The sequence below is a fragment of the Triticum dicoccoides genome, chromosome 4A, assembly GCF_002162155.2.
Source record: "Triticum dicoccoides isolate Atlit2015 ecotype Zavitan chromosome 4A, WEW_v2.0, whole genome shotgun sequence".
NCBI lineage: Eukaryota > Viridiplantae > Streptophyta > Magnoliopsida > Poales > Poaceae > Triticum > Triticum dicoccoides.
Genome location: NC_041386.1, coordinates 532,950,297 through 532,959,800, shown reverse-complemented (window position 1 = coordinate 532,959,800; position 9,504 = coordinate 532,950,297).

The window sequence follows — 9,504 nt, the reverse complement described above, 5'->3', positions numbered from 1 at the left end:
GTCACTATTTGATTGCATGTGATGTTTATCATGTTTATACATCTTATTTGCTTAGAACGACGGTAGTAAATAAGATGATCCCTTACAACAATTTCAAGAAGTGTTCTCCCCTAACTGTGCACCGTTGCGACAGTTCGTGTTTCGAAGCACCACGTGATGATCGGGTGTTAGATTCTAACGTTCACATACAACGGGTGTAAGACAGATTTACACACGCGAAACACTTAGGGTTAACTTGACGAGCCTAGCATGTACAGACATGGCCTCGAAACACGGAGACCGAAAGGTCGAACATGAGTCGTATAGAAGATACGATCAACATGAAGATGTTCACCGATGATGACTAGTCCGTCTCACGTGATGATCGGACACGGCCTAGTTTGACTCGGATCATGTAATCACTTAGATGACTAGAGGGATGTCTATCTGAGTGGGAGTTCATAAGATGAACTTAATTATCCTGAACATAGCCAAAAGGATTTTGCAAATTATGTCGTAGCTCACGCTATAGTTCTACTGTTTAGATATGTTCCTAGAGAAAAATTAGTTGAAAGTTGATAGTAGCAATTATGCGGACTAGGTCCGTAAACTGAGGATTGTCCTCATTGCTTCATAGAAGGCTTATGTCCTTAATGCACCGCTCAGTGTGCTGAACCTCGAACGTTGTCTGTGGTTGTTGCGAACATCTGACATACACGTTTTGATAACTACGTGATAGTTCAGTTAAACGGTTTAGAGTTGAGGCACCAAAGAGGTTTTTGAAACGTCGCGAAACATATGAGATGTTTTGAGGGCTGAAATTGGGATTTCAGGCTCGTGCCCATGTCAAGAGGTATAAGACCTCCGATGACTTTCTTAACCTGCAAACTAAGGAGAAAAGCTCAATTGTTGTGCTTGTGCTCAGATTGTCTGAGTACAACAATCGCTTGAATCGAGTGGGAGTTGATCTTCCAGATAAGACAGTGATGGTTCTTCGAAGTCATTACCACCAAGCTGCTAGAGCTTCGTGATGAACTATAATATATCAGGGACATATATGATGATCCTTGAGATACTCACGATGTTTGACACCGCGAAAGTAGAAATCAAGAAGGAGCATCAATTGTTGATGGTTGGTGAAACCACTAGTTTCAAGAAGGGCAAGGGCAAGAAGGGATACTTCATGAAACGGCAAATCAGCTGCTGCTCTAGTGAAGAAACCCAAGGTAAAACCCAAACCCGAGACTAAGTGCTTCTGTAATAAGGGGAACAACCACTAGAGCAGAATTACCCTAGATACTTGGTAGATAAGAAGGCTGGCAAGGTCGATAGAAGTATATTGGATATACATTGTGTTAATGTGTACTTTGCTAGTACTCCTAGTAGCACCAGGGTATTAGATACCGGTTCGGTTGCTAAGTGTTAGTAACTCGAAACAAAAGGCTACGAAATAAACGGAGACTAGCTAAAGGTGAGCTGACGATATGTGTTGGAAGTTTTTCCAAGCTTGATATGATCAAGCATCGCACGCTCCCTCTACCAAAGAGATTGGTGTTAAACATAAATAATTGTTATTTGGTGTTTGCGTTGAGCATAGACATGATTGGATTACGTCTATCACAATACGGTTATTCATTTAAGGAGAATAATGGTTACTCTGTTTATTTGAATAATACCTTCAATGGTCTTACACCTAAAATGAATGGTTTATTAAATCTCGATCGCAGATGATACACATGTTCATGCCAAAAGATAGTAATGATAGTACCACCTACTTGTGGCACTGCCACGTAAGTCATATCGGTATAAAACGCATGAAGAAGCTCCATATTGATGGATCTTTGGGCTCACTCGTTTTTGAAAAGTTTGAGACATGCGAACCATGTCTATTGGTGTATATGCATGAAGAAACTCCATGCAAATGGACCGTTTTGACTCACTTGATTTTGAATCACTTGGGACATGCAAATCATACCACATGGGCAAGATGACTGAAAAGCCTCGTTTTCAGTAAGATGGAACAAGATAGCAACTTGTTGGAAGTAACACATTTTGATGTGTGCAGTCCAATGAGTGCTGAGGCATGCAGTGAATATCGTTATGTTCTTACTTCACAGATGATTCGAGTAGATGTTGAGTATATTTACTTGATGAATCACGAGTCTGAATTATTGAAAGGTTCAAGTAATTTCAGTGTGAAGTTCAAAGATCGTCGTGACAAGAGGATAAAAGATCTATGATATGATCATAGAAATGAATATCTGAATCACGAGTTTGGCACAGAATTAAGACATTGTGGAAATTGTTTCACAACTGATACAGCCTGGAACACCATAGTGTGATGGTGTGTCCAAACGTCATAGTTGCACCCTATTGGATATGGTACATACCATGATGTCTCTTATCGAGTTACCACTATCGTTCATGGGTTAGGCATTAGAGACAACCACATTCACTTTAAATAGGGCACCACATAATTTCGTTGAGACGACACCGTATGAACTATGGTTTGGAGAAACCTAAGTTGCCATTTCTTGAAAGTTTGGGGCTGCGACGCTTATGTGAAAAGGTTTCAGGTTGATAAGCTCGAACCCAAAGCAGATAAAATGCATCTTCATAGGACACCCAAAAACAGTTGGGTATACCTCCTAATTAAGATCCGAAAGCAATAGGGATTGTTTCTTGAATCGGGTCCTTTTTCGAGGAAAGGTTTCTCTCGAAAAGTTGAGTGGGAGGATGGTGGAGACTTGATGAGGTTATTGAACCGTCACTTCAACAAGTGTGTAGCAGGGCACATGAAGTTGTTCCTGTGGCACGTACACCAACTGAAGTGGAAGCTTATGATAGTGATCATGAAACTTCGGATCAAGTCACTACCAAACCTCGTGGGATGACAAGGATCCGTACTACTTCAGAGTGGTACGTAATCCTGTCTTGGAAGTCATGTTGCTAGACAACAATGAACCTACGAGCTATGGAGAAGCGATGGTGGGCCCGGATTCCGAGAGAGGATCCATGTATGAAAACAAAGTGTAGACTTTGGAAGAACTACTTGATGGTTGTAAGGCTGTTGGGTACAGATGGATTTTTGAAAGGAAGACAGACAATGATGGTAAGTGTCACCATTGAGAAAGCTCGACTTGTCGTTAAGATGTTTTTCGACAAGTTCAAGGAGTTGACTACGATGAGACTTTCTCACTCGTAGCGATGCTAAGAGTCTGTTGGAATTATATTAGCAATTACTGCATTATTTATGAAATCTTGCAGATAGGATGTCAAAACATTGTTTCCTCGACGATTCTTGAGGAAAGGTTGTATGTGATACAACCGGAAGGTTTTGTCCATCCAAAAATATGCTAATAAGTATGCAAAGCTCCAGTAATCCTTCTGAGGACTGGAGTGAGCATCTCGGAGTTGGAATGTATGCTTTGATGATGATCAAAGATTTTGGGTGTATGCAAAGTTTATGAGAAACTTGTATTTCCAAAGAAGTGAGTGGGAGCACTATAGAATTTCTGATGAGTGTATGTTGTTGACATATTAATGATCGGAAATGACGTAGAATTTCTGGAAAGCATAAAGGGTTATTTGGAAAGTATTTTTCAATGGAAAAGCCTGGATTAAGCTGCTTGAGCATTGAGCATCAAGATCTATAAGGATAGATTAAAACGCTTAATGGTACTTTCAAATGAGCACATACCTTGACATGATCTTGAAGGTGTTCAAGATAGATCAGTCAAAGAAGGAGTTCTTGCCTGAGTTGTAAGGTATGAAGTTAAGACTTAAAGCTCGACCATGGCAGAATAGAGAGAAAGGAACGAGGGTCGTCCCCTATGCTTAAGACATAGGCTCTACAGTATGCTATGCTGTGTACCGCACCTGAAGTGTGCTTTACCATGAGTCAGTCAAGGGGTACAAGAGTGATCCAAGAATGGATCACAGGACAGCGGTCAAAGTTATCCTTAGTAACTAGTGGACTAAGGAATTTTCTCAATTATGGAGGTGGTAAAAGAGTTCGTCGTAAAGGGTTACATCGATGCAAGCTTAACACCTATCCGGATAGCTCTGAGTAGAGATACCGGATACGTATAATGGAGCAACAATTTAGAATAGCTCCAAGTAGAATAGTTATTTGGAATAGCTCCAAATAGAACGTGGTAGCTGCATCTAGGAGATGACATAGAGATTTGTAAAGCACACACGGATCTGAAAGGTTCAGACCCGTTGACTATAACCTCTCTCACAAGCATAACATGATCAAACCCAGAACTCATCGAGTGTTAATCACATGGTAAATGTGAACTAGATTATTGACTCTAGTAAACTCTTTGGGTGTTAGTCACATGGGGATGTGACCTTGAGTGTTAATAACATATCGATGTGAACTAGATTATTGACTCTAGTGCAAGTGGGAGACTGTTGGAAATATGCCCTAGAGGCAATAATAAATTGATTATTATTATATTTCCTTGTTCATGATAATCGTTTATTATCCATGCTAGAATTGTATTGATAGGAAACTCAGATACATGTGTGGATACATAGACAACACCATGTCCCTAGTAAGCCTCTAGTTGACTAGCTCATTAATCAATAGATGGTTACGGTTTCCTGACCATGGACATTGGATGTCCTTGATAACGGGATCACATCATTAGGAGAATGATGTGATGGACAAGACCCAATCCTAAGCCTAGCACAAGATCATGTAGTTCGTATGCTAAAGCTTTTCTAATGTCAAGTATCATTTCCTTAGACCATGAGATTGTGCAACTCCCGGATACCGTAGGAGTGCTTTGGGTGTGCCAAACGTCACAACGTAACTGGGTGGATATAAAGGTACACTACGGGTATCTCTGAAAGTGTCTGTTGGGTTGGCACGAATCGAGATTGGGATTTTGTCACTCCGTGTAAACGGAGAGGTATCTCTGGGCCCACTCGATAGGACATCATCATAATGTGCACAATGTGACCAAGGGGTTGATCACGGGATGATGTGTTATGGAACGAGTAAAGAGACTTGCCGGTAACGAGATTGAACAAGGTATCGGTATACCGACGATCGAATCTCGGGCAAGTACCATACCGCTAGACAAAGGGAATTGTATACGGGATCGATTGAGTCCTTGACATCGTGGTTCATCTGATGAGATCATCGTGGAACATGTGGGAGCCAACATGGGTATCCAGATCCCGCTGTTGGTTATTGACCGGAGAACATCTCGGTCATGTCTGCATGTCTCCCGAACCCGTAGGGTCTACACACTTAAGGTTCGATGACGCTAGGGTTATAAAGGAAGCTTGTATGTGGTTACCGAATGTTGTTCGGAGTCCCGGATGAGATCCCGGACGTCACGAGGAGTTCCGGAATGGTCCGGAGGTAAAGATTTATATATAGAAAGTCCTGTTTCGGCCATCGGGACAAGTTTCGGGGTCATCGGTATTGTACCGGGACCACCGGAAGGGTCCCGGGGGCCCACCGGGTGAGGCCACCTGCCCGGGGGGCCACATGGGCTGTAGGGGGTGCGCCTTGGCCTACATGGGCCAAGGGCACCAGCCCCTAGAGGCCCATGCGCCAAGATATAGGAAAAAGGGGAGAGTCCTAAAGGGGGAAGACACCTCCGAGGTGCCTTGGGGAGGATGGACTCCTCCCCCCTCCTTAGCCGCACCCCTTCCTTGGAGGAGGGGGCAAGGCTGCGCCTCCCCCCTCTCCCCTGCCCCTATATATAGTGGAGGGGAGGGAGGGCATCCATACCTGAGCCCTTGGCGCCTCCCTCCCTCCCGTGACACCTCCTCCTCTCCCGTAGGTGCTTGGCGAAGCCCTGCAGGATTGCCACGCTCCTCCATCACCACCACGCCATTGTGCTGCTGCTGGATGGAGTCTTCCTCAACCTCTCCCTCTCTCCTTGCTGGATCAAGGCGTGGGAGACATCGTCGAGCTGTACGTGTGTTGAACGCGGAGGTGCCGTCCGTTCGGCACTAGGATCATCGGTGATCTGAATCACGACGAGTACGACTCCATCAACCCCGTTCACTTGAACGCTTCCGCTTAGCGATCTACAAGGGTATGTAGATGCACTCTCCTTTCTACTCGTTGCTGGTCTCTCCATAGATAGATCTTGGTGATACGTAGGAAATTTTTTGAATTTCTGCTACGTTCCCCAACAGTTTTAACCTTCGCAAGGACCGGGCGTAGCCATACTCAGTTCAACTAAAGTTGGAGAAACTGTCACCCGCTAGCCACCTTTGTGCAAAGCACGTCGGGAGAACCAGTCTCGCGTAAGCGTACGCGTAATGTCGGTCCGGGCCGCTTCATCCAACAATACCGTCGAACCAAAGTATGACATGCTGGTAAGCAGTATGACTTATATCGCCCACAACTCACTTGTGGTCTACTCGTGCATATAACATCAACACATAAAACCTATGCTCTGATACCACTGTTGGAGAACGTAGTAATTTCAAAAAAATTCCTATGCACACACAAGATCATGGTGATGCATAGCAACGAGAGGGGAGAGTGTGATCTATGTACCCTTGTAGACCGACAGCGGAAGCATTGTGACAACGCGCTTGATGTAGTTGTACGTCTTCACGATCCGACCGATCCAAGCACCATTACTCCGGCACCTCCGAGTTCTTGGCACACGTTCAGCTCGATGACGATCCCCAGGCTCCGATCTAGCAAAGCGTCAGGGAGGATTTCCGTCAGCACGACGACGTGGTGACGATCTTGATGTTCTACCGTCACAGGGCTTCGCCTAAGCACCGCTACAATATGACCGAGGTGGAATATGGTGGAGGGGGGCACCGCACACGGCTAAGGAACGATCACGAATATCAACTTGTGTGTCTAGAGGTGCCCCCCTGCCCCCGTATATAAAGGAGCAAGGGGGAGGGGCGGCCGACCTAGGAGGGGGTGCGCCAAGGGGAGTCCTATTCCCACCGGGAGTAGGACTCCTTCCTTCCTTGTTGGAGTAGGAGAAGGGGAAAGAGGGGGAGAGGAAGAAGGAAAAGGGGGCTGCGCCCCTTGTCCAATTCGAACCAGAGGGGGGGCGCAGGCCTCCTTCCTTTTGGCCTCTCTTCTCTATTCCCGTATGGCCCAATAAGGCTCATATACTCCCCGGCGAATTCCCGTAACTCTCCGGTACTCCGAAAAATACCTGAATCACTTGGAACCTTTCCGATGTCCGAATATAGTCGTCCAATATATCGATCTTTACGTCTCGACCATTTTGAGACTCCTTGTCATGTCCCCGATCTCATCCGGGACTCCGAACTCCTTCGGTACATCAAAACTCATAAACTCATAATATAACTGTCATCGAAACCTTAAGCGTGCGGACCCTACGGGTTCGAGAACAATGTAGACATGACCGAGACACGTCTCCAGTCAATAACCAATAGCGGAACCTGGATGCCCATATTGGCTCCTACATATTCTACGAAGATCTTTATCGGTCAGACCGCATAACAACATACGTTGTTCCCTTTGTCATCGGTATGTTACTTGCCCGAGATTCGATCGTCGATATCTCAATACCTAGTTCAATCTTGTTACCGGCAAGTCTCTTTACTCATTTCGTAATACATCATCTTGCAACTAACTCATTAGTTGTAATGCTTGCATGGCTTATGTGATGTGCATTACCGAGAGGGCCCAGAGATACCTTTCCGACAATCGGAGTGACAAATCATAATCTCGAAATACGCCAATCCAACATGTACCTTTGGAGACACCTGTAGAGCTCCTTTATAATCACCCAGTTACGTTGTGACGTTTGGTAGCACACAAAGTGTTCCTCTGGTAAACGGGAGTTGCATAATCTCATAGTCATAGGAACATGTATAAGTCATGAAGAAAGCAATAGCAACATACTAAACGATCGAGTGCTAAGCTAATGAAATGGGTCATGTCAATCACATCATTCTCCTAATGATGTGATCCCATTAATCAAATGACAACACATGTCTATGGTTAGGAAACATAACCATCTTTGATTAAGTCAAGTAGAGGCATACTAGTGACACTTTGTTTGTCTATGTATTCACACATGTATTATGTTTCTGGTTAATACAATTCTAGCATGAATAATAAACATTTATCATGAAATAAGGAAATAAATAATAACTTTATTATTGCCTCTAGGGCATATTTCCTTCAAAAGTAGCTTTCAATGATATAATTTTCACATTGTGCATGTCATGTACCATTAATCTTGTCAATAGTCAAAGGTGGTCTTAAAAAATGCATTAGGCCCTATATAGATGGAAGGAGGGAGTACTACCTATGATACTCCCATTACGACCAACCTAATGCATAGTATCATATATTAATGTCATATAGTACTCTATTTATTGCCATATATGACACATAGTATGACAGGTCGGTGCCATTATTGGTAGTGAAACATTCTCGATTAAATTAACTAAAAACACAGTTATATACGAAGGAACAAGGGAAATATTCGTTACAACTCTAGGCAAGCTCTGGTTTACACTACGGATATCGAGCCCAAAGTCGGCATTCTGGGCAAGCTGTAGTCATTACGGATTGACGTTTTTTACGGAACCTCGTCTAAGAGGGGAAGGCGCTCCTATGATATTAGGACATCTTCAAGATAGATCCGTAAATCTTCTGTAACTATTTGGACCGCGGAAGCCATCTAACGTCGACTTATATCGATTCGCGGAGCGGTCCTAATATGATTTCTTCCGCAAACTGAAGACAAAAATAGAGAAGGTTTGCAGGAGTCCCGACCGCTTTCAAGCTTGCTTCTGACCGTCCTAACTCACCCAAAAAAAACCTCCCTCCTCTTGTGCTCGCTCCCGCCCGACGCCAGCTGCCCGTATTCATGCCACTTCGCATTGAAGACGGCTCAAGGCGGACGCGACCTCTTAGTGCCTCCGCCATTGAAGCGGCACATTAGTCGAGGACGCCGCCCGCTGCACGCCCGACTAAACATGCCTCCTCGCCGCATTCATACACCTCCATTAACCCCGTGTGGAAGCTAAGAAACCTACTCCGGCCACACGTCCATTCAAGAATGGGCCGGCATTAAACGTCATGTCGGCGGAGCTACTCTCGTCCGCCCTCTATTTAAACGATGGCAGGCACCGGGCAAGAATCACACACCTCCGCCGCTCCCCACATCTCCTCCTTCATCATTTTCTCCACCATTTTGATGGCATCCGATCAAGGCAGATACAAGCGAGGCAGCTCGCTGGTCCACCTCACTTCCCTAGGCTAACGAAGCAAGTTGCCGCCCCAATCTGGCGCATGGTTCCGCAACTCGCTGCTCCACCTAGCTCGTGGAGGAGTGGCGAGTTGCTCAAGGCCGTCACAGAGAGGAGCACGACGGCACGGGCATGGACGACGTCGTGTCATACCGCCCCTCCAGTGCGTACATCTGTGCCATCTGTCATTGATGCGCGCATAGCCATGCCATGCAGACAGAGAAAGAAGGCGGGTGCGCGGAGGAGATCAACGAGTCGGTGGCGAGCGCATCCCAAAAATGCTACACC